This window comes from Schistocerca nitens, chromosome 6 (assembly GCF_023898315.1).
Source record: "Schistocerca nitens isolate TAMUIC-IGC-003100 chromosome 6, iqSchNite1.1, whole genome shotgun sequence".
Taxonomy (NCBI): Eukaryota; Metazoa; Arthropoda; class Insecta; order Orthoptera; family Acrididae; genus Schistocerca; species Schistocerca nitens.
Window position 1 is genome coordinate 704359338 of NC_064619.1, and position 18136 is coordinate 704377473.

An 18136-nucleotide genomic window follows, 5' to 3' on the forward strand; every position below is an offset into this window, starting at 1 on the left:
CCCTGAGCGCAAGTGGGCTGAGTGGCTGGCTCTGGCTGCCCTATATTGTGGCAGAGGGTGCTCATGGTACAGAGCTGATGAAGGTGTGGCTTAGTGGGTGTGCACCATTGGATCTTCTCAATCCCATGCAACCACTGTCAGCATTGAACAGAAACTTGAAATTCTTGCACCAAAATAACACTGCCCACAGGGTAGTATCAATATGCGATACCACAGCGAGTATTGTCCCTCCTCCATTACACAGAATATCGCATGCACATAAATCATCACTTACATTGTTTGCTTTTGTAATCAAAACATGCTACAGAGATATTATGACAATATGGTCTCGCAAGGAGTTTGTATACAGCAAGAGGTGTTACATTTTCTGAGTATTACATAGTATACAGGAAGTTGCCAATTACAAAATTTATTGTACCATTATTGACTATTGAATTATTGATTATTGATTTTTTTTTTTACGTGTTGAGTCGAGTCTTTGGGGTACCATAAATAGTCACAGAAATTACTGCAGAAAAAATTAACTGATTCACTATCTGTTTTCTCTTGAGGAATTTTTTCTCCGTGCATTGTGTGGTGTACAGAAATCACAAGCTCCTACATTCCATCCATTGTCTGTGATTTTTGGAAGTGGTGGACTATCTTACAGTCTTCTTCTGTGTTTCTGAAGGGTGCCCTGTATGTATTATGTTGCTGATTTTGTGAATTGATTGGGTGTAATAGTTGATGTGTTCAGTGTACCTAATTTGAAAAGTCCTGCAGTTTGTCCTTTGTAGTAGTTTGAGCAAGTTTTACATATGATTTTATATATTCCTGAGTCTGAGAATTTATCTTTTCTATTACTTTGGTGCATTCACTAGGACAAAGAAATTCTTTCTTAAAAGGCATCTGAAATTTTTCTAATGTTTTAAATTTATCTTGATATTTAAAACTCCTTTCAGCTGCGTCTCCTGTTAAATAGCCTAATGCAAAATCAATTTTCTTGAGCTCATCCCACCTGCTTGGTAATGATCGTGAAAATACTCTTAAGTAGTGTATTTGGATACATTGCTGTTGGTAAACGTATGAGCAGCATCCACAAAACTCTTCTGTTCTTAATATTTCATCCAGAATTGTGCTGGACATTTTCAGAGGCGTTGCTCCCCCGTTGAGTCTTGCCGACTTGTGGGTTGGATGTCTGAAAGTCACATATACCGGGTGATCAAAAAGTCAGTATAAATTTGAAAACTTAATAAACCACGGAATAATGTAGATAGAGAGGTAAAAACTGACACACATGCTTGGAATGACATGGGTTTTTTTTAGAACAAAACAAAAGGTAGTTCACAAAATGTCCGACAGATGGTGCTGGACAGCAAAACGTCAGTGACTGCGCATGACAATCGTGTATAAAAGGAGCTGTAATGAGAGAGAGACTCAGATGCGCCAGCAGTCGCAGCATGTTGACGTTACCTGAAAAGGCACTTTTAGTGAAGCTGTACTATCAGAATGGGGAATGTGCTAGTTCAGCGTTACGATCCTATCGCCATAGGAAGGGGATTCGAACATGTAAAGGTCCGTTGACAAATGCAGCTGTGGCGAGAATGATTTCGAAGTTCAAAGCCACAGGTTGTTTAGACGATAGACCCCATAGCAGCGGACTGAGCACAAGATGTAATGCTGCTAAGGCAGTTCAGGAAGAAATGGAGACTAGCGGGTTCATCTATGCACGGGGAAGTCAGCGCTCGTGCAGTTGCAAGTCGCACCGGCATTCCATACACTACTGTTTGGTTGGCACTTAGGCGTACCCTCCGATGCTATCTGTACAAAATCCATCGGCATCATGAACTGTTACCTGGCGATTTAGTGAAGCGGAGGGCATTTGTGGTGTGGGCATTTCAGAAGATGGCGGAAGTTGACGATTGGTTGGGTAACGTGTTGTGGACGAACGAAGCTCATTTCACACTCCGAGGGTCTGTCAACGCCCACAACTGCAGAATTTGGGCTACCGAAAATCCTAGAACTGTCACGGAAACTTCATTGCACGACGAGAAAGTCACAGTATGGCTTGGATTTACCACATCTACCATTATCGGGCCTTTTTTCTTCGAGGAAATGCGTGATTCTGATTTTGTAACTGCTACCATGATGGGTGAGAGGTACGCCGATATGTTACAGAATCGCATCATCCCCACCCTTGCTGATAAACACCTGCTGGAACGTACGATGTTTATGCAGGATGACGCTCCACCCCATATCGCTAGACGCGTGAAAGATCTGTTGTGCGCGTCGTTTGGTGATGATCGTGTGCTCAGCCACCACTTTTATCATGCTTGGCCTCCCAGGTCCCCAGACCTCAGTCCGTGCGATTATTGGCTTTGGGGTTACCTGAAGTCGCAAGTGTATCGTGATCGACCGACATCTCTAAGGATGCTGAAAGACAACACCTGACACCAATGCCTCACCGTAACCCCGGACATGCTTTACAGTGCTGTTCACAACATTATTCCTCGACTACAGCTATTGTTGAGGAATGATGGTGGACATATTGAGCATTTCCTGTAAAGAACATCATCTTTACTTTGTTATGCTAATTATTGCTATTCTGATCAGATGAAGCGCCATCTGTCGGACATTTTTTTAACTTTTATATTTTTTTGTTCCTAATAAAACCCCATGTCATTCCAAGCATGTGTGTCAATTTGCACCTCTCTATCTACATTATTCCATGATTTATTCAGTTTTCAAATTTATACAGACTTTTTGATCACCCGGTATACTATAGAAGAAGGGATGTGGCCGGAGTTACATGCGATAAGCAGAGCTGATCCTTGTCAAAGATAAAAGAACTGTCTATCGTCGTCTTGTCAAAGACTAAAAACTGTTTGGCGACTCTGCAGAGCTACTGTCCACATCTGCTAAATTTCTTGGTCTCTTCTTTCATATTAAAATTTCTCTATGTTTATATATTTTAGTGACTTCTCTATATAGCTGTAGATAATAGTCACAGATAAAATTTTGGCTTCAGGAAACTTCACTTTGTGAGTTTCAGGCTCAAGAGCCTGCTCTGCTACAGCCTGTTTGTCTATTTTTGCTAGTTGGAAATGACTTTTGTGTTCCTTATCTGTGTATTCATGCGTCTCTTGATTGTTCCAGTATAATATACAGTGTGTTACAAAAAGGTACCGCCAAACTTTCAGGAAACATTCCTCACACACAAAGAAAGAAAATATGTTATGTGCACATGTGTCCAGAAACGCTTACTTTCCATGTTAGAGCTCATTTTATTACTTCTCTTCAAAGTACATTAATCATGGAATGGAAACACACAGCAACAGAACGTACCAGCGTGACTTCAAACACTTTGTTACAGGAAATGTTCAAAATGTCCTCCGTTAGCGAGGATACATGCATCCACCCTCCGTCGCATGGAATCCCTGATGCGCTGATGCAGCCCTGGAGAATGGCGTATTGTATCACAGCCGTCCACAATATGAGCACGAAGAGTCTCTACATTTGGTACCGGGGTTGCGTAGACAAGACCTTTCAAATGCCCCCATAAATGAAAGTCAAGAGGGTTGAGGTCAGGAGAGCGTGGAGGCCATGGAATTGGTCCGCCTCTACCAATCCATTGGTCACCGAATCTGTTGTTGAGAAGCGTACAAACACTTTGACTGAAATGTCCAGGAGCTCCATTGTGCATGAACCACATGTTGTGTCATACTTGTAAAGGCACATGTTCTAGCAACATAGGTAGAGTATCACATATGAAATCATGATAACGTGCTCCATTGAGCGTAGGTGGAAGAACGAAACTAAAATGAGCTCTAACTTGGAAATTAAGCGTTTCTGGACACATGTCCACATAACATCTTTTCTTTGTTTGTGTGAGAGGAATGTTTCCTGAAAGTTTGGCTGTACCTTTTTGTAACACCCTGTATAAACAAAGGGATAATTTTAATAGGAAAGAAGAGACCATGAAACTTAGCAACATATGGACAGTAGCTCTCCAGCATCACTAAACAGTTTTTTTTATCTTTGATGAGATGACAATCAGTTGTTAAGTTTTATCTTTGACAAGCGTCATCTCTGTTTATCACATACAACTCTGGCCACTTCCCTTTTTCTACTGTATATATGTCACTCTCAGATGTCTGACCGATCAGTCAGCAAGACTCAATGAAGGAGCAATGCTTCTGAAGATGTCCAGCACAGTTCTGGATGGAATTTTAGGAACAGAAGAGTTTTGTGGACACCAAAATGTTTACCAGCAGCAATGTCATCTGCTCGTGAAAGAGCTCAATATGTTGGACACACCTCACTATATGGCTTGAATCTGGAAAACTGTTTTGACAAATTTAGACCACTCCCAATGTACAAATCCTCCAAAAATTATCCTCCTAACATATCCCATACATTTTGAAATTCCTGTCAATTGCTTACAGTATTCTTCACAGAAACAATCTTACTACTGATTGATTCTTCTGTTCAATGAACTCTTGTAATCTCTCTTCCAAACTAGTTCAGGTAGATTCCAGGCTTAACATTATATCTTGCTCTAATGGATCTACTCTCTCATTTGTGTTTGAAATTACGGTGTGTACCAAAATAAAATTTTGATTTGCATCTTTGAAATATTTCTTAAACTCAGATAAATTGCTGTATGTGCCTCTGATGGTAGATTTTCCATTAATACGTTAACTTTACTTTCTAATTCTGTTGTTTTATTATCCTATTCTGTGAACCTTGACATAAATCCAGCCTTATTAGTCTCTTCTATTTTCTTAGTAATGTTTTCCTCCAACATTCCATTTATTTCACAAATAGTGTTGTCATATCAGCTTTCTCTGCCTCGGCAGTAATCTTGTGAGTTAACTTACACTTTGATATAATAGCTCACTACCCAATAGTTAACAATAAAATCAATTCTCAGTGTAATATCACTAACCGGTTAGTTACATGCAACAGTTAATGTTTGAAGTATACTTCTCATCGGTTATTTTTTTAAAGTTGAGATGTGGGTTGGCTGCAAACTACCATTGTGTTGCTGATATGATGTCGACATCTGCTTAGCTGTGGGTGACTCCCTGTGCAATCGCCATTGAACAAGGAACTGTCCTGCACATAGTCTCAGAGTTGATGGCTGTGTTACGAGTGCCAATATGTTGCCTGCTGGCTGCAATCATGTCAGTTATCTTCCTTGTCAACCCCACCATAATCTCTTATGTGTCGCAAACTCCACCAGTCTTGCTTTGTACTTTAAATGCAAGCTTGTCATATTATATTGCTGGGTGTTTGGTATTTCAGCAATGAATTATTCCTTCTGTGTGAAAATTGTTTATTCACAAGCTTCAATAATGTTTTTCCAATCAATGTTGATAATATTGTTGTTGAAAAGTTGAGACACAATTATTCTAACCTGTTTCTTTTCAGCAGTGAATACTTTTGTCTAAATGTTGGGTTACCCCAAAATATTATTCCAATCAATCTTGATAATATTGTTGTTGAAAACTTGAGACTCGTATTCAACTCTTGAAGCACTATGTTGATTATTAGTTGCCAAGGGCAGCAAATTAATTCTTCTTAATATCTCGTTGGAATTCTTGCACAGTAGATGCTAGTTTCTGATACACTACTGAACAAACAGCTGCTATTATGACCATCTTCAGCAGGTATGTATACCCATAGCGGACCAGGGTATTTGATAGATTGCCCCTTTTACACTCGAGTGGTGAGGTGTAATTTGCATCTGTTAGTTAGTTAGTTGGTTGTGTGTTCCATTGATCAATTGCATGGGACGGTAGCCGTTATGAAGCGGAACGTGTCAGAGAGATGAGAGATGAGAGATGAGAGAGAGAGAGAGAGAGAGAGAGAGAGAGAGAGATAAGGATTAATATTTCTATTATTTACCCCATTCCCTTAAATGGCACAAAATGCATATACTGTATTTGTAGATTTATTTATTCCTATTTAGGAATTCATTATGGTATAGAAGGTGTTGTCAAGGAGATGTGATTTCAATTTATTTTTGAAGCTATTACAGCTGTCTGTCAGACATTTTATTTCATCTGGTAATTTGTACTGTGAGGCTGTTGTAAGAATTCCCAATCTTTTTTAAAAAAAATGCCTACAAGATGTGCGACTATGAACCCCACACATTACTCTAATCACTTTCTTTTCAGCAGTGAATACTTTTTGTCTAAATGTTGAGTTACCCCAAAATATTATTCCATATGACATCAGAGTGAAAGTATGCAAAGTATGTTAGCTTACTAATTTCTGATTCCTCAAAATTGGCAGTTATTCTGATTGCAAAAGTTGCTGAACCTAGTCACTTTAGAAGATCCAAAATATGAATTTTCCAATTAAGATTTTCATTTATGTGTAGACCCAAAAACTTTGTAGGCTCTACCTTGTCTACTGACTTCTGTTGATGTGTTGTATTTATTGAAGGAACTGTACTTTTTGCTGCAGAAAATTGGATGTACTGTGTTTTATCAAAGTTTAGATCAAGCCCATTTGCAGAAAACCAATTAATGACTTTTCCAAAGACCTTATTTGTATCATTTTCAATTGGAGTTTCTTTTACCAGATTAATAATGATGCTTGTAACATCAGCAAATAGTGTCAATTCAGCTTCCTGTTTCAGATAGGAAGGGAGGTTGTTCACGTATATCAAGAACAGAAGGGGACCTGTGATTGAACCCTGTGGAACACCTAATGTAATTTCACCCCAGTTAGATGAAGTGGCAAACTTATTTAAATCACTTGACCCATATAAGGAAACTTTTTGCTTCCTGTTCTGTAGGTATGACTTAAACCACTCATATGCTATTCCATTTATACCATAGAACTGTAATTTCTGTAACATGTCGTCATGGTTCACACAATCAAATCCTTGTACAAGTCACAGAATATTCCTATTGTGTACTATTTAAAGACTCTATTATGTGGACAGTGAAATTGTATATTGCTGTCTCAGTGGAACAGCATTTTTGAAATCCGAACTGTGATTTACTAAGTATCCCATTACTGTTGAGATGGCTAACTACGCTTGAGTACATTACTTTTTTGAAGAGTTTTGAAAATGCTGTAAGCAAGGATACTGGCTGATAATTATTGACATCTGTGGTGTCCCCCTTTTTGTAGAGAGGCCTGACAATGGCATATTTTAACCTGTCTGGGAAAATACCTTGAGTTAGTGATGCATTACATATGTGACTCAGAACATCAGCTGTAATTGCTCCACATTGTTTCAATATCTTATTAGAGATGTCATCTACTCCAACAGAACATTTATTTTTCAGAGATTTAGTAATTTTACTTATTTCACAAGAGGTTGTTAGGTGAAATTTAATCTGACTAAATTTTTTCAAAACAGACTCTTCCATGTACTGCCTATCTTTTTCTTTTGAACTGTTCTCACCAATTTTTTCTGCTACACTTAAGAAATGGTTGTTAAACACATTAGCTACTTGTGTACTGTTGGATACTGTTCTCCTTAATAGTAATACTACCTACCCCAGTGGTTACTTCTCCTGTCTCCATTCTAACAACATTCCATATTGATTTGATTTTATTGCCAGAGTTGTTAATTTCTTCTCTAACATACATATTTCTTGATTTCCATACATCTTTTCTCAGTATGTTACAATAATTTTTATAGTGTAAAACTACTTCTGGATCTTTGCTAGTTCTTGCTGTCTCGTAAAGTTTTCTTTTTCTTTCTGAAGACACTTTAATACCTTTAGTAATCCAGGATTTCTTTGAAAAGTGTGTGGTGTTACATGTAGTAATTTTCTTTGGGAAACAATGTTCTAAAAGGGATATAAATTTATCAAGAAATATGTTGCATTTATCATTAGCATTTGGCTCATTATATACATCTCCCCAATTAACATTTCTTAAGCTTTCTTTGAAGTGCTCTGTAGATGCCGGGTTGAGCAACCTTACACTTTTACTTAATGGTTTCCGAACTGTACACCCTGTTAGGTTTTGTAAGTTAATCAGTTGTGCATCATGGCCTGACAGTCCATTTACCATAGGGAAAGCATGTGTTTGTTTTACGTCCTCTTTCTGTACAAATACATTATCTATTAGCGTGCTACTGTCTTGAGCTATACATGTAGGGAAATTGATAACTGATTCTAAGTTATATGTTGTTAATAACACTTCTAGTTCACTTTTTCTCTCAGAATTATTTAGAAAGTTTACATTGAAATCACCACTGATTAATAACTTCTTCTTTTTGTCTGACAGACAGCATAATAGGGAATCAAACTTTTTTTATGAATAGCTCCCAGTCTCCTAATGGGGACCTGTACACTGTTGCTAGTATCAATACTACATTATCTAGCTGAAGTTCACATGCACAAACCTCAAAGTGCTGATCAACACAAAATTTGCTAACTTCTACAGTTTTGCATTTATGCCCTTGTTTTATGAAAATGGCAACTCCCCGTTTATCCATTCTAGATCTACAAGTGTAAGATGCTAAATTATACCCACTTATACTGACACTATCCATGCCCACAGTTACATGGTGTTCAGTCAGACGGACAGAGTATATCAATCTCATTCTTATTTTTGAGATCGTGTAAACACACTAATAGCTCATCTGCTTTATTTTTTATTCCCCTGATATTTTGATGAAGTAAGTTGATACTGCTCTTAGCTTTATTCCTATTTACTGTACACGAAGTTTAATTCCGTTTATCTTGATTGTCATCTCTCTGGACTTTGGCTTTAACCTAAAAAATCTGTCTGCCTGGACTCATTAACCACAGGGATCACCCCTTGTGTGACTGTGGACCCCCTTACAGTTTCAGCTGAATTGCCTGTAGTATCAGTAACTGTGACTTAAATGGGGAGCTGGCTAATATATTCTGTAATAAGATGTTATACATCTTTATTTTTGGCAGTAATAACAAATATCTTGAACTATCTTAGGCATGTTTCTCACTGGAAAAAACCTTCTGTTTTTACTTCTACTTATAGTCACTGTACAGTGCGTTGCAGAGGGTACCTTGTATTGGTATCATCAGTTTTCTTTCATATCCCATTCACATATTTAGCAAGGGAAAAATGACTGTCTGTATTCCTGAATTGTGCTCTACACACTTATGATCCCTATGCAAGACGTAGGGTGGTGGCAGCATAAACATCCTACAGTCTTTCTTGACTACAGGTACTATAAATTTACTCAACAGGGTTTTGTGACAACAATGCTGCCTTTCTGCCATTGATCCTCTTTAAGTTTAGTGAGCATTTCTGTTACACATTTGTACGAGCTATACCAATGTGTTGCTATCCTAGGATGAGTACACTGAATTCATTTGACATGTCTCATTGTTCTGCGTGTTTGATAGAGATTCCAAACACAGAAACAATACTGTAGATTTTGTAGCACTAGCATCTTGTCTGTGATTTCTTTTAAAGATGCATTCTACTTTTCAGAACTCTCCTAAAAAACCTAAGCCTTCAACTCATCTTCCCTAATACTGATTTGACGTGCTCGTCTCATTTCATCTCTCTTCTTAGCATTACCCCTTAATACTCATACATTGTGACAAGCTCAAAATGTTGATTACTAATGTTGTAATTAGATACTATCAGGCTCTATGTCTTTGTGGCATTACCTCACATTGATTCACACTTAAAGAGAGCTGCCATCCATTACATCATGTGGAAATTTTGTGCAACACCTTCTGCAGTTTATACAATCATCCAACGATGATACTTTTGTGAAGGCAACAGTATTGTCTGCAAATAATCTTATTTTGCTGCTGATCCTGTGTGATCTTGTATGTATTTAGAACATTAGAGGTCCTATCACTCTGCTTTTGCCCATACGCAATGTTACTTTTGTTTCTGTGGAACATTCACCATGCTGTGTAATATACTTGGTTCCATTAGTCAAGTAATTCCTCAACTTGATTAGTAGTCAACAATATGTTGCATGCCTTTCGGAAATATGTTGTTGTGGTCTTCAGTCCTGAGACTGGTTTGATGCAGCTCTCCATGCCACTCTATCCTGTGCAAGCTTCTTCATCTCCCAGTACCTACTGCAACCTACATCCTTCTGAATCTGCTTAGTGTATTCATCTCTTGGTCTCCCTCTACGATTTTTAGCCTCCACGCTGCCCCCAATGCTAAATTTGTGATCCCTTGATGCCTCAAAACATGTCCTACCAACCGATCCCTTCTTCTAGTCAAGTTGTGCCACAAACTTCTCTTCTCCCCAATCCTATTCAATACCTCCTCATTAGTTACGTGATCTACCCATCTTATCTTCAGCATTCTTCTGTAGCACCACATTTCGAAAGCTTCTATTCTCTTCTTGTCCAAACTAGTTATCGTCCATGTTTCACTTCCATACATGGCTACATTCCATACAAATACTTTCAGAAACGACTTCCTGACACTTAAATCTATACTCGATGTTAACAAATTTCTTTTCTTCAGAAACGCTTTCCTTGCCATTGCCAGTCTACATTTTATATCCTCTCTGCTTCGACCATCATCAGTTATTTTACTCCCTAAATAGCAAAACTCCTTTACTACTTTAAGTGTCTCATTTCCTAATCTAATCCCCTCAGCATCACACGATTTAATTTGACTACATTCCATTATTCTCGTTTTGCTTTTGTTGATGTTCATCTTATATCCTCTTTTCAAGATACTGTCCATTCCGTTCAACTGCTCTTCCAAGTCCTTTGCTGTCTCTGACAGAATTACAATGTCATCGGCGAACCTCAAAGTTTTTACTTCTTCTCCATGAATTTTAATACCTACTCCAAATTTTTCTTTTGTTTCCTTTACTGCTTGCTCAATATACAGATTGAATAACATCGGGGAGAGGCTACAACCCTGTCTCACTCCTTTCCCAACCACTGCTTCCCTTTCATGCCCCTCGACTCTTATAAATGCCACCTGGTTTCTGTACAAATTGTAAATAGCCTTTCGCTCCCGGTATTTTACCCCTGCCACCTTCAGAATTTGAAAGAGAGTATTCCAGTTAACATTGTCAAAAGCTTTCTCTAAGTCTACAAATGCTAGAAACGTAGGTTTGCCTTTTCTTAATCTTTCTTCTAAGATAAGTCGTAAGGTTAGTATTGCCTCACGTGTTCCAACATTTCTACGGAATCCAAACTGATCTTCCCCGAGGTCCGCTTCCACCAGTTTTTCCATTCATCTGTAAAGAATTCGCGTTAGTATTTTGCAGCCATTACTTATTAAACTGATAGTTCGGTAATTTTCACATCTGTCAACACCTGCTTTCTTTGGGATTGGAATTATTATATTCTTCTTGAAGTCTGAGGGTATTTCGCCTGTCTCATACATCTTGCTCACCAGATGGTAGAGTTTTGTCATGACTGGCTCTCCCAAGGCCATCAGTAGTTCTAATGGAATGTTGTGTACTCCCGGGGCCTTGTTTCGACTCAGGTCTTTCAGTGCTCTGTCAAACTCTTCACGCAGTATCTTATCTCCCATTTCGTCTTCATCTACATCCTCTTCCCTTTCCATAATATTGTCCTCAAGTACATCACCCTTGTATAGATCCTCGATATACTCCTTCCACCTTTCTGCCTTCCCTTCTTTGCTTAGAACTGGGTTGCCATCTGAGCTCTTGATAGTCTTACAAGTGGTTCTCTTCTCTCCAAAGGTCTCTTTAATTTTCCTGTAGGCAGTATCTATCTTACCCCTAGTGAGACAAGCCTCTACATCCTTACATTTGTCCTCTAGCCATCCCTGCTTAGCCATTTTGCACTTCCTGTCAATCTCATTTTTGAGATGTTTGTATTTCTTTTTGCCTGCTTCATTTACTGCATTTTTATATTTTCTCCTTTCATCAATTAAATTCAATATTTCTTCTGTTACCCAAGGATTTCTATTAGCCCTCGTCTTTTTACCTACTTGATCCTCTGCTGCCTTCACTACTTCATCCCTCAGAGCCACCCATGTTTCCTCTACTGTATTTCTTTCCCCCATTCCTGTCAATTGTTCCCTTATGCTCTCCCTGAAACTCTGTACAACCTCTGGTTCTTTCAGTTTATCCAGGTCCCATCTCCTTAAATTCCCACCTTTTTGCAGTTTCTTCAGTTTCAATCTGCAGTTCATAACCAATAGATTGTGGTCAGAGTCCACATCTGCCCCTAGAAATGTCTTACAATTTAAAACCTGGTTCCTAAATCTCTGTCTTACCATTATATAATCTATCTGATACCTTTTAGTATCTCCAGGATTCTTCCAGGTATACAACCTTCTTTTATGATTCTTGAACCAAGTGTTAGCTATGATTAAGTCATGCTCTGCGCAAAATTCTACAAGGCGGCTTCCTCTTTCATTTCTTCCCCCCAATCCATATTCACCTACTATGTTTCCTTCTCTCCCTTTTCCTACCGACGAATTCCAGTCACCCATGATTATTAAATTTTCGTCTCCCTTCACTACCTGAATAGTTTCTTTTATCTCGTCATACATTTCATCTATTTCTTCATCATCTGCAGAGCTAATTGGCATATAAACTTGTACTACTGTAGTAGGCATGGGCTTTGTGTCTATTTTGGCCACAATAATGCGTTCACTATGCTGTTTGTAGTAGCTAACCCGCACTCCTATTTTTTTATTCATTATTAAACCTACTCCTGCATTACCCCTATTTGATTTTGTACTTATAACCCTGTATTCACCTTGTTCCTCCTGCCACCGAACTTCACTAATTCCCACTATATCTAACTTTAACCTATCCATTTCCGTTTTTAAATTTTCTAACCTAGCTGCCCGATTAATCAATCATCCAGACTGTTGCCCCTGCAACTACTGAAAAGGCTGCTGCCGCTCTTCAGGAACCACATGTTTGTCTGGCCTCTCAACAGATACCCCTCCGTTGTGGTTGCACCTACGGTACGGCCATCTGTATCGCTGAGGCACCCAAGCCTCCCCACCAACGGCAAGGTCCATGGTTCATGGAGGGGTTCGGAAATATAGGAAGATGTAATATACTTGTTCACCTGCAGTTATTGTTGCTTGATGTCGTGTGTGAATAAATTACACTGTCAGAGCGTGAGCTACCATTTCTTTTTGGTATCCTTTCTTCCAGGATTGCTAGTCCCGCAGGGTATGCAGGAGAACGAAAGTCATGAGTTGTGCTTTGGAAGGTAGGAAATAAGATCCTGGCAGCAGGAACGCTGCAGGAGTGGATCATGAGCTGTGTTTGGATAGCTCAGCCTGTAGAGCACTTGCTCAAGAAAGGTAAAGGTCCCCAGTTCAAGTCCAGATTTGCCACACGATTTTAATCTTGCAGAAAGTTTGAAAGCAAGCTGTTTTTCACCTTAGTTGTTTTTCCTTAATCCATGGTGATTTTCTGAGAGAAACTTTTTTTCTTCCAGGAATGTCATAATGTGTGAGCTTGGACTATGCTCAAGGATCCTAGAACAGGAAGATGTGAGTCATATTAGCCTGTAGTTTTGTGCATCGGATCTTGCACCTTTCTTGTAAACAGGAGAAATGTGTGCTCTTTCAGAGTCATGTGGGGCCATTTGCTGCACCCTCAATAAATATGAGCTAATCCCCAGCACATTCAGTGTAAAATCTACGTGGTATTCCATCAAGGCCTGGTGCCGTATTTGCTTCAAGTAGTGTTAATTGTTTTCCAATACTGGAAATGCTAATATCGGTCTATATTTACTTCTACCTACAGCCACTGTACAGTGTGTTCAGAGGGTACCTTTTATTGGTATCATCAGTTTTCTTCCGTATTCCATTCACATTTGGTCATTTGTGAATCTGTATGGTAGCCAAACTTTGGTACATGACCTCATGCATGAATACATTTTTAAATTTGAAATTCAATATTCCTGCCTCTTGCATGCTGTCTTCCATTTCAGCACTGTATGGATCTGTAAGAGATTGCTTTGAAAGTTTGGGCCCTCATTCATTGGCTTTACATATGACCAGAACTTTTTAGGATTTTTCCGACCATATTGCACAGAGATTTGATAGTGTAATTATTGTTGCCTTCATACATGTTCCTCCCTATGAATGCGCAAATTGCTATTAACTTTTCTCTATCAGTTGCCCTGCAGTTTTGGACAGTTTGTGGCAAGAGTGTAGCAGTCTCTGTTTTTGTAACATTGTTTAAATGGTGTAGTTAAATTAGGACGTACCTTTTCTGTCTTCAATTACTGTACTTGGTGCATATTTTTCCAGCCCACACTTTATTATGTCTTTCAACTTTAACCATAATTGTTCCATGTTTAACAGGTCTGTACTAAATGTTCTCAGATTATCATTTAAATAAGTTGTTAGAGAGACAATATATGTTTTACCATACAAGCATACTACATTTCTTATTAATCTTTTTGCCTTTGTTGATCATCGTTATTGTGATATCATCATGATTGCCAATTCCTCTGTCACTAGTGACACTCTCGTAAAAATCCATACTGTTTATAACTGAATGCTCTAAAACATTTATTTTTTATGTGGATTTTTGAACTAATTGTTTGCAGAGTTGTCAGATAATGTTACTGGTATCGCTTCAGTATCCTTACCCCTGAAAATGAAAATGTACGTGTAGGTTTCACAGTCGATAATGAGAGGGTTAAAGTTGGCACGTGCTACTGCCATATGCTCAGGGTATCTTCATGCACTGAGTTTAGGCTATCCCCAAATGACTCCGTCACTGATGTGTCTGAATCTGAAGGTTGGTGGATATGTCCGGTAACTAATGTAAGTACACAAACTCGGGTTACTCCTGTAGTCAGACTCATTTTGGATCTTGCTAGACCTAATTTTTCTGCTTGTTGCTATAAACACTACTACTCCTGGAGAGTCTAATCTATCTTTCCAATATATGTTTCATGTGATGGTGAAAATTTGCCTACTCTCTACCTCCTTCTGCTTGGATTTGATATCGGTATGTTGAAGTATTCGATCTGTTAGCAATTTTCAGTGTATAGTGTACACCTGGCTTATTCAGGGTAACTTTGCAAATCTCCTCTGTGTAACATAGGTCAAGATATCTACAGCCTATCTCAGAACAGAACTGGCAAAATCTCTTGGTTAAATCCTCCATTGGGCTCCAGACCAGACAGCCCTGATTAGTTCTCAGAATGATGCTGAATATATATCAAAGATCTTTTATAAAAGATGCTTAATAAAATATTTGATAATTTCTTTTATAAAAGTTGGAGCTAGCTTTTATAAAAGATTTGTCAGAACTCTTTGACAGTGTACTTAGGGCCTTAGCAAAAATCATTCAGGGGAGCGATTTTATGAAGATCTTGCACACAGCTTTAGTGGCAGATCTAGCCTCATTGGTGTGCCATGAGGACACAAAGGGAGTGTGTTCCTCACACTTCATAATTCTAAGATTGTCAGTTGGAAATATCTTTGCAGTAAGTTCTAAAAAATTAGAAAGGACCCTGTTATAGGTATAGTTTTGATGTATAAAATATTTTAATCTACACTACATATTCTTCATACAATTTTACAGTTTAAATACGCATGTATTATAATCAAAAATAGGTGAACTCTGATGGCTTCAAACTCAGTATTCAACTAACATCCCCCTTTTGCAGATATCGTACAGGTAAGTCAAGGCAGCTAGTAAATATTTACTTACAATTGCAGGAGAAATAAGTATCATCCTGCCAGGTGTATGGGCAGGTACAGATTTGTGAAATTGATTTAATAGAGCCAGCACTAAAGAAGCCTAAACGACATGTGATATTATTTACTGCCTTATTCCCTGTATACCAGGGGCTCCCACGAATTTGGGCACGCGAGCCATGCTCTGCCATGAGTGTTATGGCTTTCTTGCCTGCTTGCCTACTTCCTCCACATCTATGTCACACTGTCTTTAAGAAGGGGGAAAGGGGGGGGGGGGGACTGCAAATGCACCACATTTAATTGCACTGCATATGGCGCGGTTTTCTATTTCATATTTCTCAACAACACAGATCACAAACAAAACAAATTTTGCTTATTATTTTAATTTTTGTAAGTTATAAATTGTTGGTATACGGACATATAGAAACAATTTCACAGGTTTTTTGCGTTCAGGTTGGCATTTAGTCATGACTTATTTAGTCTCAAAACAAAAACAAACTTACACACACACACACACACACACACACACACATTAATTAAAATATTTCATCGTGTTTCCAACCTCATTATGGAGCTGTGCAAACTCTTCCTGAGGAAAACAATGTAGACCCCCCTGTGCAGTTTTAATGTAAAATAATGTGTCCTTTAAATGAGAACTCCATTGGAGATCAGTCCTTTCTATCTGCACATGCACAGGATTGCTTTCAACTGAAATAGTCTCAAAAACAGATGTAAGAGTGGCAGTGTCCTCAAAATGTTTAGACAACTATCCTTTTAATTATTTCAGAGCCACAATTAATCCTTTAAAATGTCATTTTCTTTGATTCCAGGGAGCTTAGGGAACTGAACAGTGTTGTTTTGCCCAAATTTGTCCCTTGCACATTGCGATTTTTCATTTTAAATGCATCCCCATCAAATCGGAAATATTTTGTTTGTCACCTTGCAGTGTTTTATTGTGGGTGGTATGTAGTCAAGTGCACTTAAAAGTGAGGTCTGCAATCATTTCTGGATGTTCTAATCTTCAATCCTGCTTTCCGTTTTTCTTCATAAATTGAACAACAATGAGTTTCAAATCAGAAAATTGTTCCAGGTTTGCCGCTTCATTTAACCAATGTACTTTGCAGTAATATATAAAGTCTCTATACTCTTAGTTTGGTTCTATCAAAACCTTTCGCAGCCCACAGCGTAATAATGCTTGTGATCTCAGAAAATTTATTGATCATACCACAAATTTCATCACGTGCTCCATACCTGCAGATTTAGCACAAAGTGCTTCTTGATGTACAGAAGAATGCATCCCGTTTCTTGATCGGTGTAATATTTTCCTCTTTCATCATAAATTACATCTTCACATTATTTCTGCATTGTACTGTATGTTGTTCTATGACAAATTTGTGGCACTCATTGATTTTGCGACTGCACAATAGATGTTAAGAATTCTTGTCCTTGTCTGTCATTCCCATTCATTTTTAAAGCCTTGTGATTTTAGATCGCTAGACTGCCTCTTTCGGTGCAAATAGCCACTGGGCCTGTGAACTTCCTTTATACAATGAACAATCACCATCATTCAACCAAACCGAAGAATGTCGTGGCAACTGAAACATTCTGCACTGCATGCTCAGCCAAGTACCTCTGAGGAAGATTATTCAGAGCCGAGACAAGGCGAGCCTTGGCCTGCAAGCAGCCTGCACATCATAATCGCATCCAGTTTGGCGTGCCGTAGACAACGCTCTGTATACTATAGCCTTATATCTGAAGAGATCTACCAGTGTGGCACTGAGGGCATAAATTCATTCACACATTGTTCTGTTCAGCATTAGTTTTTTTTATATCTTAATGATTCTTTACAGATTTACTGTGTTCAGTGTCAAATTCTATGCTTTATAAAACTGGAGCAGGTGATTTGTGGCCAAAATCCATATCTATCATTTGCTTAGACCAACAAGATAATAGTCAAAACATCTAGGTAGTAGGGGATGTTTCAAAAAGAATGACCTGATTTCAAAACTCCATATTTATTGATAAAAATATACTACAAACATGGGATGGATTGCAAACACTCACAAAATCTTAGTGTTTTACCTGTGCTGTTATAGATGCTGTGTCCATGAGCAGCAGCACAAATATCATCTAGATGATAGCTAAATTTGTAAGTGATGAGGCAACATTTCATGCTAGTGCTAAAGAAAACTGATGTAATGTGCACATATGGGAACTCTAGAACCCTAATGACATTATCGAGCAGAGCCTCGCCTAAACTGAATGTTTTTTGTGCCATTTCATGTGAAAATGTGTATGATACCTTTTTTAAAAAAACACAGTGAAGCAATGAGCTATCTTCAAATGCTACAGGGTTGACTTTTTCCACTACTTCAGGAGGACTCTAATGACTTGATTTTCCAACAGGATGGAGCTTGCTTGACCACACTGGCACAGCAATGTACATCAATTTCTCAAAGACACTCTGCCTTAAGACTGGATAGGATTAATGGGACCCTGAGATACTGCCCTGCATTCTTGGGCTGCATGATTCTTATGGTGA

General features: G+C 38.5%; 1 protein-coding gene across 1 annotated transcript in view; it reads left to right on the plus strand.

Moving 5' to 3' along the window:
* The window catches only part of LOC126262990 (protein VAC14 homolog), a 150080-nt gene that overhangs the window by 110076 nt on the left and 21868 nt on the right, over nucleotides 1-18136 (plus strand). The gene's annotated exons all lie outside the window — the stretch shown is intronic.